At 37.3% G+C, this 26,976-nt stretch overlaps 1 protein-coding gene and 1 long non-coding RNA gene across 3 annotated transcripts in view; one reads left to right on the top strand and one right to left on the bottom strand.

The window, feature by feature from the left end:
• NELL1 (neural EGFL like 1) overlaps positions 1-26,976 on the top strand; it is a 926,144-nt gene that overhangs the window by 691,582 nt on the left and 207,586 nt on the right. The gene's annotated exons all lie outside the window — the stretch shown is intronic.
• Positions 4,091-10,172, bottom strand: LOC129048667 (uncharacterized). The gene is made up of 3 exons (XR_008511198.1): positions 9,990-10,172; positions 5,603-5,680; positions 4,091-4,209 (listed from the first exon to the last, which is right to left on the bottom strand). It is a non-coding gene; the product is annotated as an uncharacterized LOC129048667 (long non-coding RNA).

Below are 26,976 nucleotides of genomic sequence, written 5' to 3'. Positions count from 1 at the left end.
GCACATCTTCCTCTTTGTTGTTGTTCTTTTAATATTATTGAATGGAAAGCTCACCACAACCACAGCCTAGGCCCCAGTGACCTGTCGCTTGGACTATTCAACTGCCTCCTAAATCTAACAGCTTTTGGTTTTGTCTCTTGCAATAGGTACTGCTCTTTGCACCAAGAAAGCTCTATTCAAAATATAAATTTGACTATATTATTCCTTTGTTTACTCTAATTGCCATTCCATACAAATAAAGTCCAGACTCCCCAGCATGGCATACAAGACTCTTCATGTCCAAACCCTTATCTTCCTCTTAAGACTTATATAGTTCAGCTGCTTCTATGCAGGATGCATTTTCACAAGTGTATGTGATTCATGATCTCGTTGTTCAACGAGTCTGCAGTTTGGCTTGTGCAGGATCATCTGCTTTGCAGCCTCCCTCTCTTTCCTTATCTTTCTTCACCTAGCCTGCTCTGCTCAATCTCTTAGACATAGCTCATGCATCACTTCCTCTTGGCAGCCTTTGGAAAGCTTACGTACCCTTCCTTAATGTTTTGTTAATTACTGTGTGTTCTGATTATCAGGAATTTAGGACATTGCCTTCAAATCATCCATTAGTGCCTGTTGCTGCCACAACAGTCTAGGCCATGGGTGGGCAAACTTCTTCTGTAAAGAACCAGGTATTAGGTATTTTAGCTTTGTGCGGCATATGGTCTTCATCAAAATTACCCTGTTTTGCCTTTGTAACACAAAAACAGACAAAGACAATATGTAAATTAATGAGCTTGGCTGTGGTTCCAATAAAAGTTTACTTACAAAAAAATAGATGGCAAGCTGGATTTCTCCAGTGGGTTGTAGGTTGCCAACCCCTAATCTAAGCCTCTTGAGGATGGGAATCATCTTATCTTTCTTAGATTCTGTAGCACCTAGCTCAGTGCCTGAGTTAAAGGAGGGGCTCAATCAATGTAATTGAACTGGGAGTGTACTATCCCCTCCAAATCATCATGTTCCAGGTGCTGATTCTTGTTTTTATTCTTGCTTTTATTTGAAGTATAATCAGGTTGCTGTTGAACATTTTTAATTTTGTACCAAGCAGATGTGCCCCATTTGAAGAACAGAAGCAGATCAGTACATACTAAATTAACAGGTCACATTCTAACACAGACATCTGTGCATTCTGCCTGAGCATCTAAGGCTTCTAATTTTCTCAGGTATCCTATTGCCCTCAAGTGTTGCAGCTCCCCTTGAAACCAGCCAGTGTTGTCTGTGACCTGTTTATTGAAAGCTGTGTAACTAAGTACAGTAATAGAATTTTTCAATCAATACTCAATTGTAGCAGGAGCTGGTGGAGAGATTTCAGCAGCCATAACATGCTGAGATAACTTGGTGTCACTAAGAAATCAGGCAGCAGAGAGCAGTACTAATTGAGTTCCGTCAGTCATACATGTGGGCACTGGGCTTGAAATTTGGTGTAGAAGCTATAGTATTGTTTGATGTGTATTTGGTTGTGTAAACCCAGACAGCAAATTCATTTGAACTCAGCTGAATAACATTCAGCTGTTCTAGGCCTCTCATAACAATTTTCTTTTTTTTTCTCTGTTTAAAAACTCAGCAGTATCCTCTATGTGCATAACATAAAAGGAATAGCAGTGGTATTTAATTGTTAGTCTGGGATAGATGGTATAAAAAGGAAATATAACCTAATAGAAAAAGAACTGGAAGTCAAAAGACTCAACCTTCAAATTCCAGCTGTTCTACCCGTTAACTCTGTGTTTTCGCTGTGAATCAAGTGATAGCCAACGCATTGGTTTTTCTATCTTTACAATGGGGATTATACCTGCCTGCCTTATTAGTGTTTCAGTGAACTTCAAAGCAATTTTTGGCTGTGAAAATGCTCTGCAATGATAGTTGTTTTATGAGCACCTTAATTATTCTGCTTCTCCAGGAAAAAAATGTGTCAACACTAAGTGAATTTTCCTTGTAATTTAGTCCTTTAATTTTAATAATTTTTATTGAAGTCTTTCCCAAAGAATGTACAAGAAACTAACTGCTTAATTAAACTGAATAGTTTATGCAAATTTAACCCATTTATGGCTCAGAGTTAACACTGGGATTTCTGCTTCTGTGATTCATGTTGTAGCTGTAGGTGCTGCTGACTGTGGGACTTACCTGTGATTGAGCCCAGAAGTAGCTTGGCTTAGCCTTCTGGAAAAATTCCAATTGGTCACTTTGTTAATTTGGGCTATTTGCCTCTTCTGCAAAGGAAGATTTAGGGAATGACTGAAATAATGTTATAGTTTGAAGGAACACTCAACACCTTTAAGTCCAATCCATTCTTAGAAGGAAATAAACTGAAATCCCAAGGGTTTAATGACTTGCTCAATGTCACACAGAAAATGAGTGTTTAAGTGTACCCTATCCCCACCTTCTGACAACATTAACATTAATGAACATTTTCTCAAAGCTTTACTATTTTCAAAGCATTTGCACATCCATATCTTATTTAGACCTCTCCAAAGCTGTGAAGTTGACAGAGCAGGGGCCATTGTCTCCATTTCAAGAGTGTTAAGTGACTTTTCCTCAGTCACTTAGTGGGTGTATGCTCAGGGAAAGATGCTGGGACATGAAAACAGATCTTCTGACCACAGGTCCTAATTTCATCCCAAGACATTATGTTTCATGCTATTGGACTATGCCTTGTCTACCATAACATGCAGTGTTAATGCTGCATAACCTCTGCAGTAACACGACTTTGCTGACTGCTATAAAATAAATCGTCTTCCTAAAGATAGAGGATATCTTTTCCCAAATGAGTTTTTCATGTTCCAGAGCAGTTTCTTCAATATCACTGTTTGTGTGCTTTGAATTTTTCACAGAACTTACAGCCTTATGTATGAGATCTGCACGACCAGCAATAGGAATAACTGGCACCTTCATATCAGCTTTTACCTATGTGCATTCACAGTGTGCTTCTGCCTCAAACCTCATGTCCTATAATTTTTTCTTAGCACTTTAGATTCCACCAATACTATTAGCTGAAGTTCCCAAATACATGATAGCCTGCTTTTGTGCCGTGTTAGTAAAACGTGTTTCTCTGAGAACTGTTGCAAACCTAACTCAAACTGGCTTAAGAACACCTGGGATTTTTTGGTTCCTGAAACTAAAAATCCAGGGATAGAGCAAGCATGGCTGGACTCAAGACTTCCAAATTTGTGTGAGGAAACATCTCTCTTTTCCTCTCTCTCTCTCCTCTTTCCTTCTATCTGAATTTTTCTGCATTAGACTTTGTTCTCAGGCAGGTTCTAACAAGTAGAAGAAAAGATGGCCACTGGTAGTTCCAGAATTATATTAGCTAGTCAATTCCATTGAATCAAGAGTGCTTCCCGCCAGCCCCAACCCCACAATAGCATCAAGAAAAAATTCTCTTTGAATTGATTGAGTTATATACTTCCGTTCTTGGAACTGGGACATGCAGCCAACTGTACCCAAGCCATATAAATGGAGAGAAGGGGTAAGAGGGATTCCTGAAATAAATTATGTCAATATAATTTAAATATTAAATTCAATATAATAAATTATGTCAATATAATTTAAATATTAAATTTAATATAATAAATTATATCAATATAATTTAATTATTAAATTTAATATTTAAATTATATACAATTTATTATATATGATATATAATATGTGGTATTTGATATAATATTAATATTATGATATATGATAAATATATAATGTATGATATCTGATATATATGATGTATCAAATATATATTAATTATATGATATAATATCAAATTATATCAAATTAAATATATATGATATATAATGTGTGACTATTAATGAAGCATAGATGCTTAACAGGAAAAAATCACAAAATATTCACTACACACACTAAAATGCCTATGCCATCTTCACTGTGCTAAAATGCCTTGCTCTCTCACTTACTTGAAAAACTCCTACTTCACCTTCTAACTCTACTCAAAAGCCATTTACTGTGTAGATGATCTTGGGGTAACTTACAGAACCTCTATAACCTCTTATTATAACATGGCATACAATAAGAATAACCAACTGTTAAGCTAGTTTAGGAGATTATATACCTGATCCATATAAAGTGCTTAGGACAATCTTTGGCAAAAGTTAGGTGCTCTATAAACGTTAACAATGCTGCTGCTGCTGCTGCTGTTGCTGACACTTGAACATCATGGAGAGACAAGTGCTGTGAAGGAAGACAAAGCAGGGTAAAGGCACAGAGTGGCAGTGGTGTTGTTTAAGAAATCCTAGGTCATGCAAGGCATTTCTGAGGAGATGACATTTGAGTGGAGAAGAGAATGAAGTGATGCTATGAGTTATGTGAACAACTTGGAGGTGAGTGTTCTAGGCAAAGGGAACAACAAGTGTAAAGGCCCTAAGGTGGAAAAGAGCTTGGCTTGTTTGAAGAATAAAATCATAACAAGGCTGGTCTTGGTGGCTCATGCCTGTCATTCCAGCACTTTGGGAGGCTGAGGCAGGTGGATCACCTGAGGTTGGAAGTTTGAGACCAGCCTGACCAACATGGTGAAACTCAGTCTCTACTAAATACAAAAAATTAGCCGGGTGTGGTGGCACATGCCTGTAATCCCAGCTACCTGGGAGGCTGAGGCAGGTGGATCACCTGAGGTTGGGAGTTTGAGACCAGCCTGACCAACATGATGAAACTCCGTCTCTACTAAATACAAAAAATTAGCCGGGTGTGGTGGCGCATGCCTGTAATCCCAGCTACCTGGGAGGCTGAGGCAGGAGAATCACTTGAACCTGGGAGGCAGAGGTTGCAGTGAGCCAAGACTGCGCCATTGTACTCCAGGCTGGGCAACAAGAGTGAAACTCTGCCTAAAACAAACAACAACAACAACAAAAAAAACCATAACAGGACATTTACTAGAGGTGTCATTTTTCTTAAGATCTTCAATTTTATCTTTTAACAAATTATGGACATATATAAAATTAAACACTGAGTCATTATTATTAGTAAGAATTTCTATCCATTTAATCACCCTTCTTGAAAGTTTGGAGCTGAGTCAAGTGCAGGTTTTTCCAGGCAGAGTCCTGGGAGCCAGTGGAAAATAACCAACAGTGCCTTATATTGGCATTGGTAGTACGTGGAGCCAATGGACCATATTGTGTCCAGAAAAGGGGCGCATGTCTGATTTGAAATAAGTAGTTCAAAAGAAGGTTGCAAATCTTAGGAGCTGGAAAGAGAATGGAGGATAAAGCTTTGGAACTGAAAAGGCTGAGCTAACAAGGATAAGACAGGACAAGGAGTATTGTGACCTGATGTGGCTAGAAGCTCCAAGACAGGGTGAATTATTGTTGTACAATTTGGGTTGCACTGTCTTCCAGAATAATTTTTTTTTCTATTTAAGATATGGCTTTCTAGATAGAATCATTAAGATAACATTAGGAGGTAGAGGCATGCTCAGGCTATTTCCCAAACCTTACTTCTGTTTCCTTGGTAGAGTGAAGACTGGATATAAGAAGAAATGTAAAAATATGGTAGAATATATTAGAACAAAGAATGTTCTTTGAATTTGACATCCTTTTAGTTAGTCATTGAACATGTGGTATTCACTTACTTATGTGTACCGGACCCTGTGCTGAGCTCCGGGGGAGATACAGAAATGAGGATTTTACGGCTCTTTCTCTTTTGTAAGCTGGAATAAAAGTAAAGCACATGTAAACCAATAATTTTAATAAAATGTGTCTGGTGCTTTACCATTCATGAGCTATATAAATTTGATAAGATATTTAAGCATTTATTTCTTGATTTATAATGTTTGGATAAAAATAGCACCTACCTTATGGCATTTTGGGGTGGGGTTAAAAGAAAAGAAAAAAACCGGGGTTAAAATGTTTAGTACATTACCTGGCACATGCTACATGCTAAATGCATTTTTAAAGGGCTATGATACCAGCAAGGGATTGTGGTAGCATGGAGCAAAAAAATGACTTATTTTATCTGGGCCTGGAAAAATCCCCATAGGACTACTAAGTCTTGAAGGCTGAATTGATAAATGGGGAAGGAATTACGGAGTGAAGAGTCATGTGAAATACTAGGAAACTTTCTGGAGGAGAATTTTGTTTATCAAACAATTGGGTAACTTATATGGAGAAACATTAAAAGAAACTTTAGGAAAGTTGGGCTGGGGTCAGATTATGAATGGCTTCATATATCATGTCAAGAAACACTTCTTTAAGTAATTACAAAGAGCCTTCACAGGTCTTTATGCAGAGGAGTGAAATAACAGGAAATCATGTGTGTCTGAACCTATACTAATGAGATGTAGAGGAAAGCACAAAAGGGCATTTGGCAACCATGTGCCTGGGTAGAATCATAGAGGATGATTCTGTATTAGAGCTACAACTCTTGGGTGAATGGAAAGAGAAAATAAGAGGAAAAAAAAAATTCTTGGTTTTAAGGCAACTTGTATACGTGCTATGCCTTAGACAGCTTTAGGAGTTGAAATGTGCCACTCACCAGTGATACTATTTTATGGAAGCTGGAAAAGCATTAACATGTATGACAATAGTTAGCCTATCCATGGTCTATATAGTTGTGGGGAAATGTAATTCACAAACACCTGCCTGAGTCTATTTGGCAAGTATTGGGAGCATCAACCTTAGTTTTATCAGCACGAAAAACTGCTCAGGGAATGTACTGCATTCAAAAAAGACTTTGCTGAAAACCCCAGAAAATGGTTTTGAAAATTTCATGGTGTTATGGTTATTGGTTTTAATTTTAAATCTACAATGCTTTCTGTCACTCTGAAATACCTTTATTTTGAAAAAATAATACAGAACTCAGTCTATTGTGTTTTCCTAGTAAAATAGTGTCCTTTTTATTTAAAGCAGTGAATCAGAGGAAGAGACTGATTTTGATCATTTGAGTTTAGGAATGTGTATGTTATATTGTCTGTGGATAGAGAGACCTTTATATCTTTGCTGCTTGTGCAAATGCTACAGTGTAGGTTGCAGTACATTGCTGCATTATAGTTTAGCTTGGTGACCTACTGTAGTGAACATCAGTCTGAGATCCTAGATTGGTCCATGTGTCCTCAATATGGCTGTATCTTATTACAGTAATGCCCTGTGAAGCCAATATTATGAACATAAATTGATATGGCCTTTTGTTAACTGTTTCACAATCTATTATATTGTAATCATTTCAATTAACTGTGCACCTCTTAAAAAAATTAAGAGTTAGACCTTTTACTTGCTGTCCAACATAGCCAATAATTTTTAAAAATCTGATAGATGATAGGACACATCAGCAGTCATGCTTGGGAGGCTTCAAACTTTTATATCCAGTGATCATCAAGTCCATTTTTTTCTGATTTGAGACAGAATTAAAACATTTTTCGATGATATTTTGATTCATTTTATTTAACTATTTAGACATTTTCTCTCATGCTCACTGCTTTGATATTCTTTCTTAATGCCAATAATTCTTGGGTATAACTATTGGATATGGTATTATTCTGGATGTTGGAAGCTCCTGTTCCCGATTTTGAGAATCATCAAATGGAAACTAACAGCACTATTAATGGGTAATAAAAGAAGAGAAAAATGATTTAACTACTGAGCAAGATCTTTTTTTAAAAAAAAAAAACTTTAATAACCACTAATATTTAACAAACACCATTGTCCATATGGTTGAGAATCCAAAAGGAAAACTTCATTGCCCAATGCATATGTTTATAATTTCATTCATCCTGTACATTCCATTCTGTTGAAGAACAAAATAGAAGCCAAAGCATTTATAAAAGGCCAACATTAGATGAAAGCACCTGAGTGACTCTTCTGGCAGATTTAAACGGCCTGGTGAGACTCAGATAACTCTGCTGGTTTTGTAAGTTTACTCTGGGATTTGTAATTAATTTATTCAATAAGGAGTGATTGATTATGTATTATGTGCAGGAATTTTGCTTGGAACTGGAGACAGAGAGATGAAAGATACTGTCTGTATGTTTCAGAAGCTCAAGAATCTATTAGGCTAAACAGAACAGTGGGAAGACAATTATAGGACAGTATGATAAATGTTATATGAGTACAGCAAAGATTCCCTGGAGGAATACAGGAGGGACTCTCTACTGGGTTGAATAGTGGACCTAAAAAAATATGTCCAAGTCCTAACCCTCATTACTTATTAATGTGACCTTATTTGGGAATAGGACCTTTACCGGTGTAGTTAAGTTAAAGATCTTAAGACGGTATCATCTTGGATTTAGCATGGGTATAATTGGATTGGTATAAATGATACCAGTAATAAGGAAAATGAGAGGCAATTCGACACAGAGCACCTAGAGGAAAGCCACATAAAGATGAAGGCAGAGATTGGAGTTATAATGCTACAAGCCAAGGAATGCCAAGAACTGCTAGCAGCCACCAGAAGCTAGGACAGAGCACATGGAACAGATTTTCCTTCAGATCCTCCAGTACGAACCTATCCAGCCAACACCTTGATTTCAAACTGAGTGAATATTTTTTTGTTTTAAGTCACCAAGTCTGTGGTAATTTGGATATGGCAACTCTGGAAAGCTAATATAGGTCTTTAAGCTAGACTGGAGGTCTGGGACTGGAGACGGTCATCAGGTAATTACAAGGCCTCCCAGTTCAGGGAACATTTCAGCTGAGATTTGGAGGTCAAGTAAGAGTTACCCGATTTACTAATGGGAAAAAAATTGCAGGCAGAAAAAAAATAAGTGTAAATGCAGTCCATATTATTTCCAGTAAAAAAAAAAAAAAAAAAAAAAAAAGAAACTTCTTTAATTTCTAATTCTATAGGCAGAAGGAAAGAGACATGCTGCTCACCCAGTTTTGTCTACTCTGGACAAAGATCTGATCTCTACTACGTGGTCTACCTGGTCTGTGAATCTGTGTAGTACATAGGTTATTGACTTCTCTCACATCTCCACTTCCATCACACTGATTGAGGGGACCATAAATTTCTCTCCTGAATTATTGTAATAGCTTTTAACTAGTTTATTTGCGTTCACCATTGCTTATCCCACCCCCAGTTCTATTTTTCTTAACATGTTAGTCAGAGGGAGTGTCTATTGAAACCTAAGTAACATAACGTCATTCTGTATCACAAAATCTTCCAGTGCTTCTTAATTACATTCAGAACAATAAAATAAAGTTTTTAAACATCCTAATAATCGTAGGAGAACTGACGCTTTATGAATTTTCTGTTACCGTCTCCTACAACTCAGCCTCTGACTCACTTGGCCTTTTTGCAGTTCCTGGACATACTAAGTATGGTCCTACATGAAGCCCTTACACTAAGCTATTCTCTTTGTCTATGGTACTCATCACCACACCATCTGCCTGGCCTGTTCTCGGTCTTGTTTTAAGTTTGTGCCAAAATGTCAATTTATTAGGCCTTCTGTGATCATCCTAAGTAAATAGTAACCCCTCTACCAATATTTCTTATCTCCTTTACCCTGCTTTAGTTTTTCCCGAATCACTTACTATAATTTGGATTATTGTATATTTATTTGCTTAGTTTATATTTTTCTCCACTAGAGGATAAGTTGCATATGACCAGGAACATTATCTGCTTTGATCATTGTTACTGTTAAGTGCTTAGGAGAGTACTTGGCACATAGTAGTATTTTGATTGATAGTTTTTGAATGGATGGATGAACAATAGTTAGAAGATTTTTTTTAACTGAGAAATTCATAGAAGCATTCAAAATGTTTGATGAGAATTTCTGGGTCCATGCTTTATTAGGAAAAACTCAATAAATTTTAAGTGCAATATTACTTAAAACAGATTACAAAGGCCTGCAGTGGGGTCTGATATTAATTCCTCATTTCTTCTCACGAAAAATACACACAAATAAATTGGGGATGGCCCTTAACTGGTGTGGCTTTAATAACAGGTTTGATCAATTTTAGATCCTGTTCAGTGATGTTCTTATCCCCCATAGGCTAGTTTCTATTGCAAACTGCTTTTCTTACCTGAGCTTTCTTGTCCTTAATTCTTATTACTCTTACAGAAGGAAAGAATATAGTCCTTGAGGCCCAAATGTCATTAAACGATTTTTCTGGGAAACTTTGCTTCTCTCCTGTGTACTCTGCAAATGCTGGATGAAGCTGTGAGATGCCACTTCTTTTTGTCCCTCTTACCTGGGTACTCTGTGCCTGTCCCTTCTTTGTTTTGATCATAATACACTAATGAGATTCCACATTCTCTGCATACTGTGGATATGGGAGGAGCATTTTAAAGATCTTGACATGAGTAGGTTCCTTTCCAGCTGAAAGTCTGAGTTGGGAGTAACTCTCTAGTTGGGCAGAAAGATGAACATTATGGAAACTTCATTATACCACCCTCAGGAAATAGTCAGACCAGGCATCTTGCTTAATCCCTTCATGGCCAGTATCATGTGGGCTAAACAGATGGATAAAAAAAGCAAACTCAGCATGATCGAGGAACTATACCTAGTTGGATAAGGCTATAGAACTTGCTACTGGTGAACAGTGGCAAGGTAAAAAATCTTTGAGATATGAGGCACTTACTTTCATATTTCCCTTGTCATTTAAACTTCATCCCAACTTGAAGAAGACGTATTCATTTCACAAGGAGGAAACTGAGGCACAGAGGAGGTAACTTGCTGAAGGTCACACAGATGGTGATTAAATCCAGATTTGTCTGTTTTTCCACAGACTATGCTCTTTTACCTCCACCATGCTGCCTATAAATTAGAAATACATTTTGAGGGATTTGAGCTTAAACCTTTCAAAAATAACATTAGCACAAGAACAAGGGCAGCCCATGTTGTAGATGAGATATAGCTAAACGTCTAGAAAGGCAGATCACTGGGCAGTGGTGACGGCTCCAGTGCCAGCAGCTGTGTGCAGCATGAAAGCAGCTATTAATCAGACATGCTCGCTTAAGAGGACCCTGGGTTTTGACTTTGAAGGCAGCCAAAGAAAGGTTGAATATATGTTTTCGAATTCTACGGCAAGCAGAGCTCTTTTGAATTCTTTATTTTCTAAAAATGATAACTAATAATTCGAATGCTTACTTCCTTGGTTGAGCTCTTCAAACATGGAATTAAAAGTAGTAAATTTTCAACAAAATACATATAACAGACTGTTAACCCCGTAAATTAGGGTTTCATTTGCCTTAATTTCTCACATCAGTGTATTTTTCCCAAGATGGCTTTCCCCACATGTATGTGTCTAATAAACCAATGATGTCAACAATAATTAGTACCTTTGAAACAGCTGAAACTTAACACTGGACCTGCGGTTACATTATTCCTCACAACAACTATATAAAGAAGGTGCTGTTTTAACATTTTATTTTGTCAAAAAGAAGATAAGGCTTACCGCAGTTTCTAGATGAGCTCAATGTCACATAGCTAGAAAATGGCATATCTGAGATTTGTGTGAGGCTTCCCAAATCCAGGAGCCCATTGTCTGAAAGACCAAGTCTCTGCAAGTGTTAAGTATTTGAAGGGGTGGGGTTAGGGGCAGGGACAGTATTGTCTGCAGGATATGATGGCTAAGTTGCGAGATATGATGGTTTTTTCTTTTCTTTATTTATTCTTTGTCTTCTTCCTCTTTTCCTCCCTCCTTCTTTCTACTCTCCTCTCCTTCCCTCTTCACTTATTTAAAACTTCAAACCAGTTTCTCTCATTGGGTGAAATTGGCATTGCTTCACAGGCCCCTGATGTCCTGCTGAATCCTGGGTGTGACTAGAATCCCAGCACCTATAATTTAGTCTCAGCCTCATAATTAACTTTCTCCTGGGCTAGCCGTCTAACTTTTCTCCTTTCAGCTTCCCCAACTCCAGAATGTAGATATAATTACAAATTACTTTTTAAGATTATTGTGAAGTGCTTTTTAAACAAAAGCAGAAAATGCTTTACAAATCTGAGAAGTTGTTCAGGTTTCAGGATGGAGATGGGAAACAAAGAAGCTCTCCTGAGAACTCTGGTCCACCCAAATTACCCAGCTACTATCACTGCAGGTTGGATTCGTATTTCTTTCAAGATTTAACATGTAATTCCATGCAGTTATATAAAGTTGCAGAATGCTTTTACCTGGGAGAGTCTGCGGGAATTTATCTCTTTAAAAGTCTCTAGACTGTGACCTCCAGGGGTAATATAAGCGTTGGCTCTGATATGGCAGTGCATAGGAAACCTGACCTTCTTACCCGGGGCTTTCTCTTCAACTGCTTTTCACAGATATCCCTTTCAGGCTCCCATTTCCTAGTGCTCCTGTAAATGCTGAATGCCAAATTTTGAATTGCTTTCAGAGTTTTTACTGCAAAGATATAATTTGATGTTGCTTTAGTGTCCTAGGGAGTCCTGAATTAACTTCTTGAATTTTGCATTTTAAAATGTGAACATCATCATTTATTCTATTCTTCTTCATATGTTTTTGTATTAATCTCCCATCATTTTCCTTGCTGTTGATTCCAGTGCCCAACAAGCTCTCAAACTCTGACACTGATGTGTGCACCAGTTAGTGAGAGACAGACTGCAAAGAGATTTTGATATTTGAGAAGAAAATTCTCTATTATATAAATTAACCTAGAGAAAAGGGGGCTGATGTATTTAAAAAGTGCTCACCGTTTTGAGCACTCAGTATGGGTGGGCACTATGCCAAGTGCTTTACATGTACTACCTCATTTAATTCCAGTTTTACCAGTATAATACAGGTTCCCTTATTGACCTGATTATACAGATAAGGAAGGTGATACTTATAGAGATTAAGCAATTTGTCAAAATCAGTCAGCAAATAAGAAGTGAAACCAGGACTAGAAGATAGATCTGTTTCTAGAATCATGCTTTTACTAAGCCAAAGGCTGTATGGAAGAAGTACTCAGGTACTTGAGTTGTTTTGGAAAATGTATCCATGATTGACCACAAGGTTAGGATTAAATATTCCTCACTCCTAAATTCTTGGTGATTATCTGTTGAATTGCCCTTCTTTTTAATGAATCTTTCATTTCTACATTCTGGAGAGTTTAAATTCATAAAAACTTTTTCAAATTCAGCATCAGTTCTATGGAGCCATTCTTGACCTTCTGGTCAGAAGAATTTTCCTTCTTGGCACCTCCTCTTGACCTTGTACAGGCAGTATCGCTTGGATCTCTAAGGCACTACATGATCTGCACACTTCATTCCTTGGGGCCTTTTCACTTGCTATAACCTTTGCCTGGCACATTCTTTGCTTGATAATTTCATGGCTCACTCTTTTCCCCTTTAGGTCTCTACTCAAATGATCTGTTTTCAGTGATCACCCATTATATGTCACCCTATTTAATTGCAACCTTCCTCACTGACACACTTCCCACATTGTGTCTGCTTTATTTTTCTCCTATCACTTGCCATCATCTAATATCCTATGTCTCACATTTATTTTACCTGTCTCTTCTCCATAAGAATATAAACATTTATTTATTCTGTCTCTTCTCCATAAGAATACAAACCCATCAGAAATATTTTTATCTGTTCTGTTAACTACTTGAGCCCTGGTTCTGAGTAATCTCTGGTACAGAGAGGGTGCACAATAAGTATTTATTGAATGACTGAATGAAGGACTGTCTGCCTTTTTTCACCTTTGACACTGTTGAGATAGGGAGCTAGATAATTCCTTGTTGCGGGACTGTCCTGTACTGCTAACCTGTAAGATATTTAGCAACATCTCTGGTTTCTACTCACCAGTAGACCCACTAGTAGCAGTTGTGACATCCAACTGGGATAACTGAGAGTGTCACCAGACATTACTAAATATCTCCTGCAAGTGGGGGGCATTGTCCTCAGTGCAAACACTGTTTTAGACTCAAAGATCCTGGAGAACAGGGATCGTATATTACTAGAGCATATAATAATACTGTAACACATAGTAGATGCTTGATAATATTTTAAAATTAATTTGTTTATTAAAATAGTTTTTGGGGATCAGGGTTTTTGGTTACATGGATAAGATCTTTAGTGGTAATTACTGAGATTCTGGTTCGCGCATCACCCAAGCAGTGTACACTGTACGCAATGTGTAGTCTTTTATCCCTTGACCCCCTCCCTCCTTCCCCCTGCATCCCCAAAGTCCATTGTATTATTCTTAGGCCTTTCTGTCCTCATAGCTTAGCTCCCACTTATAAGTGAGAACATACAATATTTGGTTTTCCATTCATGAGTTACTTCACTTAGAATAATGGTCTCCAACTCCATGTAGGTTGCTGCAAATGCCATTACTTCATTCCTTTTTCTGGCTGAGTATTATTCCATGCTGTATATATACCACATTTTCTTTATTCATGCATTGGTTGATGGGCATTTAGGCTGGTTCCATATTTTTGCAATTGTGAATTGTGCTGCTCTAAATGTGTGTGCAAGTGTCTTTTTCATAAAGTGACTTCTTTTCCTCCAGGTAGATACCCTGTAGTGGGATTGCTGGGTCAAATGGTAGTTCTACTTTTAGTTCTTTAAGGAATCTCCATACTGTTTTCTATAGTGGTTGTAATAGTTTGTGTTCTCACCAGCAGTGTAAAAGTGTTCCCTTTCACCACATCCATGCCAAAATCTTTTTTGTTTTTTTACTTTTTAATTATGGCCATTCTTGCAGGAGTGAGGTATCTCATTGTGGTTTTAATTTGCATTTCCCTGATAATTAGTGATGTTGAGAATTTTTTTGTATATTTGTTGGCCATTTGTATATCTTATTTTGAGAATTGTCCATTCATGTCCTTAGCCCACTTTTTAAAGGATTATTTGTTTTTTTCTTGCTGACTTAAGTTCCTTGAAGAGTCTGGATAGTAGTCCTTTGTTGTCCATAGTTAGTGAATATTTTCTCCTATTCTGTGGGTTGTCTGTTTGCTGATTATTTCTTTTGCTGTGCAGAAGCTTTTTAGTTTAATTAAGTCCTATCTATTTATGTTTGTTATTGTTGTATTTGCTTTTGGGCTCTTGGTAATTAACTCTTTGCCTAAGCCAACAACTAGAAAAGTTTTACTGATGTTATCTTCTAGAATTTTTACAGTTTCAAGTCTTAGCTTTAGGTCTTTGATCCATCTTGAGTTGATTTTTGTATAAGGTGAGAGATAAGGATCCAGTTTTATTCTTCTCCACATGGCCTGCCAGTTATCCCAGCACCATTTGTTGAATAGGGTGTCATTTCCCCACTTTATATTTTTGTTTGCTTTGTAGAAGATCACTTGACTATAAGTATTTGGTGTTGTTTCTGCTTTCTCTATTCTGTTCCATTGGTCTACATGCCTATTTTTATACTAGTATCATGCTGTTTTGATAACTATAGCCTTGTAGTATAGTTTGAAGTTGGGTAGTGTGATGCCTCCAGATTTGTTCTTTTTGCTTAGTATTGCTTTGACTATGTGGGGTCTTTTTTGGTTCTGTATGAATTTTAGGATTGCTTTTTCCAGCTCTGCGAAGAATGATGATGGTCCTTCGATGGGAATCCCATTGAATCTGTAGATTACTTTTGGCAGTATGTGATTTTCACAATATTGATTCTACTCATCCATGAGCATAGGATGTGTTCCATTTGTCTGTGTCATCTATAATTTATTTCAGCAATGTTTTGTAGTTTTTCTTGTAGAGGTCTTTCACCTCCTTGGCTAGGTGGTATATTTCTAAGGTTGTTTTTTGTTTGTTTGTTTTTTGTTTTTTGTTTTTTGTTTTGAGGCAGAGTCTTGCACTATCTCCCAGGCTGGAGTGCAGTGGCACGATCTCGACTCACTGCAACCTCTGCCTCCCAGGTTCAAGTGATTCTCCTGCCTCAGCCTCCTGAGTAGCTGGGATTACAGACACATGCCACCATGCCCTGCTATTTTTTTTTTTTTTTGTATTTTCAGTAGAGATGAGGTTTTGCCATGTTGGTCAGGCTGGTCTTGAACTCCTGACCTCGGGTGATCCGCCTGCCTCGGCCTCCCAAAGTGGTGGGATTATAGGCATGAGCCACCGCGCCCGGCCTTTTTGTTGTTGGTGGTGGTGGTGTCGTTGTTGTTGCAGCTATTGTAAAGGGCATTGAGTTCTTGATTTGTTTCTCACCTTGGGCATTGTTGATATGTACCAGTGCTACTGATTTGTGTACATTGTATCTTTAAACTTGACTGAACTCCTTTATCAGATCTAGGAGCTTTTTGGATGAGTTTTTAAAGTATTCTAGGTATACAATTGGCAAACAGCAACAATTTGACTTCCTCTTTACTGATTTGGATGCCCTTTATTTCTTTCTCTTGTCTGATTGGTCTGGCTAGGACTTCCAGCACTATGTTGAATAGAAGTGGTAAAACTGGGCATTCTTGTCATGTTCCAATGCTCAAGGGGAATGCTTTCAACATTTCCCTTTTGAATGTAATGTTGGGTATGGGTTTGTCATAGATTGATTTTTTTATTACCTTGAGGTATGTTCCTTCTATGTAAATTTTGCTGAAGGTTTTAATCATAAAGTGATATTGAATTTTGTCAGATAATTTTTCTGCATCTATTGAGATGATCCTATGATTTTTGCTTTTAATTCTGTTTATGTGATATATCACATTTATTGACTTGTGTATGTTAAACCATCCCTACACCATTGGTATGAAACCCACTTGATAATGGTGTATTATCTTTTTGATATGTTGTTGGATTCTGTTAGCTAGTATTTTGTTGAAGATGTATGCTAGTATTTTGTTGAAGATGTATGCATCTATATTCATCAGGGATATTGTTCTGCAGTTTTGTTTTTTTGTTACGTCCTTTACTGGTTTTGGAATTAGGGTAATACTGGCTTCATAAAATGATTTAGGGAGGATTCTCTCTTTCTCTGTCTATTGGAATAGTTTCAGTGAGATTGGTACCAATTCTTCTTTGAATGTCTGATAGAAGTCAGCTGTGAATCCATCTGGTCCTGGACTTTTTTTGTTGGCAATTTTAAAATTACTGTTTCAATCTCACTACTTGTTATTGGTTTGTTTAATTTCATCCTGATTTAATCTGAGAGGGGTGTATATTTCCAGGAACTTATCCATCTCCTCTAGATTTTTTAGTTTGTGTGCATTAGGTGTTCAGAGTAACCTTGAATGATCTTTTGTATTTCTGTGGTATCGGTTGTAATATTTCTTGTTTCATTTCTAATTGAGCTTATTTGGACCTTCTCTCTTCTTTCTTGGTTAATATCACTAATGTTCTATCAATTTTTATCTTTTCAAGAACCAGCATTTTATTTTATTTATCTTTTGTATTGATTTCTTTGTTTCAATTTCATTTAGTTCTGCTCTAATCTTTGTTATTTCTTTTCTGCTGCTGCGTTTTGGCTTGGTTTTCTTCTTGTTTCTCTAGTTCCTTGAGGTGTGATCTTAGATTATCTATTTGTGTTCTTTCAGACTTTTTGATATAGGCATTTAATGCTGTGAACTTTACTCTTAGCATTGCTTTTGCTGTATCCCAGAGATTCTGTTATATTGTGTCACTATTATCATTCAACTAAAAAAAAATTTAAATTTCCATCTTGATTTCTTTGTTGACCCAAAGATAATTCAAAAGCAGATTATTTAATTTCTATGTATTTGTATAGTTTTGGCGGTTCCTTTGGAGTTGACTTCCAGTTTTATTTCACTGTGGTCTGAGAGGATACTTGATATAATTTCAATTTTTAAAAATGTATTGAAACTTGTTTTGTGGCCTATCATATGGTCTATCTTAGACAATGTTTCATGTATTGAAGAAAAGAATGTATATTATACAGTTGTTGGGTAGAATGCTCTGTAAATATCTGTTAAGTCCATTTGTTCTAGGGTGTAGTTTAAGTCTATTTTTTCTTTGTTAACTTTCCGTCTTGATAATCTGTCTAGTGCTGTTAGTGGGATATGGAAGTTTCCCACTATTATTAAGTTGCCATCTACTTTATTTCTTAGGTCTAGTGGTAATTGTTTTGTAAATTTGGGAGCTCCAGTATTAGGTGCATATATATTTTCCTGTTTGATCCTTTTATCATTATATAATGTTCCTCTTTGTCTGTTTTAATTGTTATTGCTTTAAAGTATGTTTTGTCTGACATGAGAATAGCTACTCCTGCTCACTTTTGCACAGAATATCTTTATCTGCTCCATTCCCTTAAGTCTTTATGTGTTAGGTGAGTCTCTTGAAGACAGCAGATACTTGTTTGGTGGACTTCTATCCATTCTGCCATTCTGTATTTTTTTAAGTGGGGCGTTTATGGCATTTACATTCAACATTAGTATTGAGATGTGAGGTACTGTTCTATTCATCATGCTAGTTGTTGCCTTTATACCTTGCTCTTTTTCCCCCACTGTGTTATTCTTTTACAAGTCCTGTGAAATGTATGCTTTAAGGAGTTTCTTTTTTTGTATATTTTGAAGTTTTGTTTCAAGATTTAGAACTCCTTTTACCATTTCTTGTAGTGCTGGCTTGGTAGTGGTGAATTCTCTCAGCATTTGTTTGTCTTAAAAATGCTTTATCTCTCCTTCATTTATGAAACTTAGCTTTGCTAGATACAAATTCCTTGTGTGACAATTTTTTTTTTTTTTTTTTAGTTTCAGGAAACTGAAGATGAGACCCCAATCCCTTCTTGCTTGTAAGGTTTCTGCTGAGACTTCTGATATTAATCTGACAGATTTTCCTTTATAGGTTAACTGATACTTTTGTCTCACAGCTCTTAAGATTCTTTCCTTTGTCTTGATATTAGATAATCTAATGACTATGTGCCTAGGTGATGGTCTTTTTGTGATGAATTTTCCAGGTGTTCTTTGAGTTTATCATATTTGGATGTCTAGATCTCTAGTAAGACCAGGGAAGTTTTCCTCTATTATTCTCTCAAACAGGTTTTCCAAACTTTTAGATTTCTCTTCTTCTTCAGGAACACTGATTATCCTTATATTTGGCCATTTAACATAATCCCACATTTCTTGGAGGCTTTGTTCATGTTTTTGATTATTTTTTCTTTGTCTTTGTCTTAGTGGGTTAATTTGAAAGCCTTGCCTTTTAGCTCTGAAGCTCCTTCTTCTACTTGTTCTAGTCTATTGTTGAATGTTTCCACTGCATTTTGTATTTCTCTAAGTATGCCTTTCATTTCTAGAAGTTGTGATTGTTTTTCCTTTATGATATCTATTTATCTGGGGAATTTTTCACCCATATCCTGTACTGTTTTTTAATTTCTTTAAGTTGGTTTTCACCTTTCTCTGGTATTTCTTTGAGTAGCTTAATAATCAACCTTTCAAATTCTTTATCTAGCAATTCAGAGACTTCTTCTGGGTTTGGCTCCATTGCTAGGGAACTGGTGTGATTTTGAGGAGTGTTATAGCACCCTGTCTTGTCATATTACCAGAATTATTTTCCTTTTCTCTTTTTTTTTTTTTCTCATTTGAGTGGACTAATTCAGTGGAGAGGTCTGAAACTCAAGGCCTGCTGTTCAGATTCTCTTGTCCCACAGGATGATCCCCTGATATAATGCTCTCCCACTTTCCCCAGAGATAGGACTTCCTGAGAGCTGTACTGCAGTAATTGCTATGGTTCTTTTGGGTCTAGCCACCCAGCAGAGCTACCATGCTCCAGGCTGGTGCTAGAGGGGGTCTGCAAAAGTCCTGTGACGTAATCTGTCTTCAAATCTTCCAGCCATGGATACCAGCACCTACTCTGTTAGATGTGACAGGGAAGTGAAGTAGACTCTATGAGGGTCCTTGGTTGTGGATATGTTTAGTGTGCTGGCTTTCTTGAATGCTGGTTATACTAGCAGTGAAGTTGTCACATAGACACCCTTACGACTTCTGGTTAGCCAAGATGTTGTGGGCCGTGGAATTAGGTGTTGTCTTCTTCTTTGTGAGATCAGAGTTATTCTGTCCTGAATTGCTATAATGGAGTTGGTTGGCCTCCAGCCAAGAGGTGGTACTTTCAAGAGAGAATTAGCTGCAGTAGTAGTAGGGGGCTCTAAGCTTGCCCTAAGATGGCCAGGGTAAGTATTTTGGTTTCTCAGGCAATGGGATGGGCCATAAAACTCCCAAAAGATTGTCTTTTGTGTTAGGCTATCAGGGTGGGTAGATAAATATTATCAGGTGGGGGCAGGCTTAGGCAAGTCTGGGCTCAGACTCTCCTTGGGTGGGGCTTGCTGCAGCCACAATGGGGAATGGGGGAGTGGTTCTCAGGCCAATGGGGTTATGTTCCAGAGGGGATCTTGGCCACCTCTGCTGTGTTATATGATTCACCAGGGAAGTGGGGGATAGCGAGAGGCCTCACCTAGCTCCCATACAGTTGGCAAGGCCAGTCTCACTCCCACAGTGCTCTGCTCAGGCCTTGCCCCAGGCCATGAGCTACTCTTCTGAGAAAGCTCCTATCTACAGACGCTCCCACTCATCCCCCAGACTTCACTCAAGAAAATTTGTACCCAGTCAAAACCACTGCCAATTTCAGGTGGGAGCTTCCTTTGCCCCAGGACCCTTTCCCAATTCCACTGGCTGCCTGCCCCGAGGTCCCCTGTGAGATATAGTCAAGGGATGGCTTCCTGGGGCTCAAGTTGGAGGCTGGGAGTATGTTCAAGGTATTTCCTGTGCTACTTGTACTTTCAAATTTCTTGAGACTCCGTAAACCCATTTCATCTCTAGGTAAGGTTAAATCCTTCTTTGGTGATCTGGATTTTCAGATTGCCAAGTGGAGATGTGTGTTCCGAGGTAGGTTTTTCCCCTTTTCACATTTTGGGCACTCACAGTTTTTCACCTGTTTCACAGAACTTGCTTCTTTCAAAGGATTGGTGAATTCCTTCAGTTTTCCTGGTATGTTCCTGCAGTGGTTCTTGGAACAAAAGATCATGGTGTGAGTCTCCAAATGCTGTTCCGTCCGTCCATGTGGGAGCTACATGTTAGCTTTGTCTCCTATCTGCCATCTTCCCCAGAATCTCTTGATATTTTAAGCTGGATTGATCTGACTTTAAAATGTTTATCTCAAATATTATGATATAGTTACTATAAGACTATCCTCTCAAAATTTTTATTTTCTCTTATATAATAAATTTACTTCAATAATAAATATGAGTTTATTATCACATGGGTTCAAGATGATATATAGGAATTCAGAGTTGCAAAAAATGTGATCTTAGGCCCTAAGAATCTTGCAGTCTGGTTAGAGAAGCATATACACTGGCCAAAAATGAAATGCAGAAGAGTGTATTATCTGTCTCCTCAACCCATGCCTCACCCATCTAATTTATCCTCTATAGTAGAGATTTTCTGCAGAGGCCTGGATAATAAATATTTTCACCTGTGGAGGCCATATTGTCTCTGTTATACCTACATTCATGGAAGATAGCACTTTTCTTATATAAATATTTCTAGAACTAAGAGCAACATCTCAATTTGAAGATTTCAGGAGTAATGTAAAAGACTTCAGGCCAGGCGTGGTGGCTTATGCCTGTAATCCCAGCACTTTGGGAGGCCGAGGTGGGTGGATCATGAGGTCAGGAGATCGAGACCATCATGGCTAACACGGTGAAACCCCATCTCTACTAAAAATACAAAAAAATTAGCCGGGCGTGGTGGCGGGTGCCTGTAATCCTAGCTACTCTGGAGGCTGAGGCTGGAGAATGGCGTGAACCCATGAGGCAGAGGTTGCAGTGAGCCGAGATTGCACCACTGCACTCCAGCCTGGGTGACACAGCGAGACTCTGTCTCAAAAAAAAAAAAAAAAAAAAAAAAAGACTTCATTCCCCCATCCTATCACAAAATGCTGTGGACTAAAAGGGTAAACAAGTGATTTTTAAACTTCAGTTTTAGTGGATTGCAAAAACAAGTCACTGGATCATAGCTGCACTTTATAAATGATATAGAATAGAGTAGAATAGAGTAGAAAATATCAGAATGCATTATACATACTAAGAATACATTTTATGTTTCTGTTTATTTGTATGTGCATATAAAGGTCTTTAATAAAAATTTTATTTCATATTCTTTTATTGTAAAGTTGGCAATACATAGTCTTAAACTGACTAACTCAAATAATAGACAGGGCAAAAGTCCATATGCAGGTATCTAGTGGTAAATGATTGTGCCTTAAGGTAACCAACAAATCCAAGAGGTAGCAGGGAGATGAGAAGGTGAAAGGGATGGTTCACAGATTCTAAAATGCACCTGCTTCTCTGAATGGCTTACTGCATTCTTTTTAAATATTCAGCCCCTCACCTCAGTGTGAGTTATAAACACCTTTTCATTTTCTTCTATTTAGTGCCTTTCCTCAGGACAAAACTTTGACCTGAAATGTCCCTTTTCCTGTACTTCTCCACCTGGCAAAAAGCCCATTCATTCTTCCAGGCCCATCTCAAATGCTAGCTTTGTTGTGCAGCTTTGCATCAGCCCACCAGGCATAGTTAATCATTTTCTCCTCTTTGTTCTTTCAACACTGTGTTCGTGCTACTGCAGTAGCATTTATCACATTTTATTATGCTTGGTTTTATATGCCTTTCTCTCTGCTATTCCACTGTGAGATTCTTGGGGATGGGGACAATTTTCACGACTAGTTGTAGACTTCCCAACACCCAGTACATTATCTGCACATAGTAGGTGGTAGAGCCCTAAATGGAGAAAGCTTAGTGATGTGGTTAAGACTCTGGGCTTGAAACCCAGGATGCCACTGTGCAGTGGTGCAAACTTCGATAACTTATTTAGCTTATCTAAGCCAGCTTTCTCAACTGACAATGAGTATAATATGATTAATCGACAGTGTTACTGTAAGGATGAAATGGAATTATGATATCAGGCTTTACTGCAGTGCCTGGCATTTAATAAGTTTTCAACAAACAGAATTTACCATTTGTATCGTCATTATTATTGTGATTACTGTTGAAAGGACGGCATAAATGGCTACTGGAACTGCTGACACAAACATATATACTAACTGATAGTGTCGAAAGTGATTTTTGAAGTAAATAATTAAATTTTGTAATATACTCTGTGCTTTAGAACAGAATGTAATATGAAAAGCAAGTATTGTAGACATCTGGATGTTTGTTTTTATATTCAACTGGTCATGTTACTAATTTTTACTCTTATCTTTCCTCGATATTTTAAACTATTTTGGGGGAGAGGTTGAGGAGGGAAGAATGGAAAACAGGATTAAAATAATAAAATTTTGCTCCTGAAGACACTTCATAAACTTAATTGTGTAAAGTTGGGGCAGAATTTCTCAACCTCACCACTATTGACATTTTGGGCCAGATCATTCTTTTTCGTATAGGGCTGTCCTGTGCATTGTAGGATGTTTAAACATTCGTGGTCTCGACTCACCAAGTAATAGGACCACATTGTTCCTCCCTCCATCTTCTGACAACCATATTTGATAAATATGCTGTGAACGAGGTGAGGAATGAAACCAAAAAGCAAATGTAAAGGTGATGATATCACTTTTATTATTAACAGAGCTGGGTTGGAGAAATGAGTTTCCATCTGTAAACCGAGCTGGCTTGCTAAAAATGAACACAGAAGAAGGCCGACTTATCCACTGAGTTCCAGAGAGGAAAGTGTCATTAAAGAAGTAAGGAAAACTGATAATGTCTGAAGTCAGCTCATTCTCAAGAAAGAAGAATGGCGGGCATGGTCCTTTGCTGAACATGACCAGATTTTAATGATTTCCTTCCCATTTTGGATTTTAGGCAGACATGGTCAAATTAATTATAATCTTTGGTTCCTGACAGCTTGTAATCACTGTCTATAGTGGCCAGTTTTTATTTATTTAAAATTATTTTTAATAACGTAATTCATACCTACTAACATGCTACCCAAAATAAAGCTGGAAATGCAACAATTGTCTGCTTCGAATCACACAGAGCTTCCCAGCCCATCCTCCTGCCTCTCCCACTTGAGAAGCATCATCATGATATATATCTTTCCCAAATTTACCAACAAAATATATCCCTCCACCTCCATAGGGTAGGATGAGCAAAGTCAGCAGGCAGATGTCAGAAATTAGCTTCAGGAAAATGCTGCCTCAAGGAAAATTCTTCCTCAAGGAAACTAGGAAGGAAGAAAAGGTTTACCTTCTAACAGATGGTGTTGAAATTTGTATGTTTACTTACTGTTTCAGGATTTCAGGGTGTCCCTAGGAATGAAATATATGCCATTAAACTTTAAGAAGATTATGAGAAGTGTTTAGAAAGTGAAGGGCTATTACTTTTTATTAGTGTAGAACTGCTTTTGTTGAATTGAGTACATGGTGATGCTACTGGACATCCACAAACCTGGCATCTGCAAACCCACCTTCCCATTTTGTTCCCCTTAATACCCACATTTTATTTTACATGCTGAGAATATTTTATATTTTAATGTAAAAAAGTACTCTTTCTGTGGATTGAACCTCTCTCAAATACAAGTTTTGTAATTTTATTTTCTTGCACAATGAAAAGAGTTCTTTCAATATTAGAAGCATACCATTTTACAGTTGATCCAATCTAACATCTCCTCCAGGGCAGTAAGTTAATAACAAATGGCACTATAATGACAGATTCAGGTTTATCTTACTACACACACACACACACACACACACACACACACACACACACAATCTATTTTTGCCACGCTTCAGAATCTGGGTAGCAGTTGAAGAAGAACCAACATATGAAGTCACATATCCATGGTACCTGAGTTTCTCTGAGTTTTCAAAGGAGCTATGATTCTAAGTTTCGTTGCAAACCACATGATATTACAAAGGGCACTAAGTTAAGGAAGGAGTGACGAGGAGTCCTCACTAAAGAATAAGTTCCATGGCACAGGGATTTTTGCTGTCTTACTGCTGCATCTTTAGAATCTAGAACATAAACTGGTTCATAACTGTATCATTATCTGGAAAAGCAGAGTCCTGGTGATAAATAACAAGAATCACATCCAGTTCGTGAGCACATTCCATTGGCTGTGCCTTATGCTGGGTGGGTCTACATTGGTAACTTAATTTAATCCCCCCAGCATGAGTGTTATTATTATCCTCAGCTGCTTTTTTCTTGAGAAAACTGAGACACAGAGGAGTGGAATGATTTGCTGTAGTTCATACAGTTAATAAATATAGAGCCAGAATTAGGACCATAAAATTTGTGCCAGCCCATCTCCTCACAAACTAGAAAGACAATGTAGCAGTGACCCAGCTCCTTGTTTTGCTTCTACCATCAACTAAATAATGCTGTGCAAATTACCAGTCCTCTGCATATCAGAGTCCTTTTCATTGAAATTCTGAGTTCATAGTCAATCAAGAAGAGCCTGTCCATATATGAATAATCCATGCACAATCTTTAGACTAAGATACATCAGTATCTTCTGATATTTGATTACACATTCAAAGAAAGCTTGAATTAATCTTAATTTCCACATAGTATTTTATGTTTTTGATGACATATCCCTTCTTTATTTGCTTTGTGTTGAAATTACTTTGGTGTATTGTCTAAGGTTCAACTAGGGAATGATTTCTTGGTTATTTCAGATAAATATCATTAAAAATAATGTATGCCTGGATTGGGAGAAATGTGACTAGTCTCAGGCAAAAATAGAAATTAGATAATAGGTACATTATCTTGAATAGCTCTTCATCCCTATCCTTTAATGTGACATGTGCAATTTAGGCATTGGTTTCTTTTTTTTCTTTTAATTTTTAGTCAGTTCCCTGAGCCCTTATGGAACTATTTTAAAAATAAAATAAACACGCCTTTGTGAACACTGGATTGTAGATTAACCCACACTGTAACAAATAAGGAAGGGGTAAGATTTCAAATGCAAAGATGTCTTTACTTGAATCTTGTCTCTGCTACTTTCTTCCTATGCAGTCTTAGAGCACTTGATTTCAGAGCCTCAAGTTCACCATTTCTGTAACAAGAACAATATACCTATCAGATACCTCCATGAAAAGAATAAAAACTACCCTTGTTAGGAAGGAAATCAAGCATAAATGAAAAGGGATGTCTTAAGCCCATCTTGGTGAAGCTGAACACCTTGTATGATGATGATTAGATTGTATTCTAATATCGGGTTTATATTGTCTGGATATTAGACAATTTGTTCCTGGTCTGTGTCCATGTTTCACAGTCATAACAATTCTGTTATCAGCTAATTTTATTTAACAGGATACTTATATAACACTATGTGCCGAACACCATTTTAAGTTCTTTGTAAATGTTAACTCATTTAATCATCATACTACTCTGTTTATTCTAATATCTGCACATCCTTAGAACATCACAGACATCTCGTGCTCTCCTCATAAAACCCTCCACTGTATCATCATTTCTACTTAAGGACTGAGTAAATCAAACGCATATACCTACCATGAAACAGCATCAAGTCTCCTAACCAGGTCTGCAAAACTTAGATGAAGTGCTGTTTCAATTCTGCACTAAAGAAATCCAAGCTGAGCCTTCTCTTTTCAAGCCCCTGCCTTCTTTTGGTGTTACTTAAAACTTTTTCTTACTGGCTTTCCATCTGTTATTTTTAGCTTGCAAAAACACTTTACTGTTCTTTGAAATGTCAGTCACCAGAGCCCACAAGGTATAATTTTTGGGACAAGAGATTTTGCATACATCTGTACATGTGTATTTTATATATTTCGGTTTTTGTGATGAACTTACCATGGCAGGTACTATTTTTTTTTTTTTTTTTTTTGCAAAGGCGAAGTGTTCTAAGATGCTAGAAATAGGAGATGATATTTGAATTCTAAGGTACACACTATCCTTTGGCAGAGGCAAAGGAAGTTGAAATTAATTGCTGAAGCTATGAAATGTTAAATCATTCAAGGGATATTAAATGATGTGGAAAACAACAATATGGTGAGGGGTTCTACGTATTTGGAATAGTGTTCAACTTTCTGAACACATCATGTGGCTTTTGAAGTTAAACTCATATTAATTTTGAGTGATCATGGCAAAATATAACCATGATATTTTTCTAGGGTGACTTTTTCAAACTACAATTAAAATTTAAAACATTTGCTCACCTATCTTTCTTGTGAATAAAATA

This window comes from Pongo abelii, chromosome 9 (assembly GCF_028885655.2).
Source record: "Pongo abelii isolate AG06213 chromosome 9, NHGRI_mPonAbe1-v2.0_pri, whole genome shotgun sequence".
NCBI classification, from domain to species: domain Eukaryota; kingdom Metazoa; phylum Chordata; class Mammalia; order Primates; family Hominidae; genus Pongo; species Pongo abelii.
The sequence above is the reverse complement of the archived record's forward strand: the minus strand, read 5'-3'. Positions and strand labels throughout refer to the sequence as shown.